We start from the raw sequence: 605 nt of genomic DNA, 5'->3' as shown, positions 1-605 counted from the left end.
AATGAACTAAAAATGACAAAATACACTTAGAATTTGGTATAACACTTGGACATGCACATGACCTATAATTCCCTCATCATAGCCATTTTTTGAAGAGGTTTGATTTTTAGCCATGATGTGAGAAGAATAGGGACACATTCAAGCTAAGCGTTATAACACATTCATAGGAATATTTTACACTTTATTTCTACAAGGAATTAATAACACATTTAAAATAGCAAAACAAACACATGATTAGAGGCATATTCATCACAAGATTGCATATTAATTTCTCATACCATATATCAAAACATTATGAACAAACATATGGCAAAAATTGCACAAAATTCCACAAGAAAGAAAAAACTATCAAAAAAAAGCTACACATACATTTCTATCATTTTTGACATGTAAAACACCACAAAAAAAATATTAAAAAAACATTAAGAAGCATATAGGAAGTTTTTTTTTAGGAATTTTTCTAAACACAAAAATGTCAAAAATAGTGTAAAAATAGTATTTAAAAATAAAGACAATTAAAAAAAAATTCGGCTTAGTAGGATTTAATCTGGACCGTTGGATGAATCCAGAGGTCCAGATCTAAACCTCAAGATCTCATCACAGCC

Source organism: Medicago truncatula, chromosome 1 (genome assembly GCF_003473485.1).
Source record: "Medicago truncatula cultivar Jemalong A17 chromosome 1, MtrunA17r5.0-ANR, whole genome shotgun sequence".
Taxonomy (NCBI): domain Eukaryota; kingdom Viridiplantae; phylum Streptophyta; class Magnoliopsida; order Fabales; family Fabaceae; genus Medicago; species Medicago truncatula.
Note: the sequence above shows the minus strand (reverse complement) of the source record.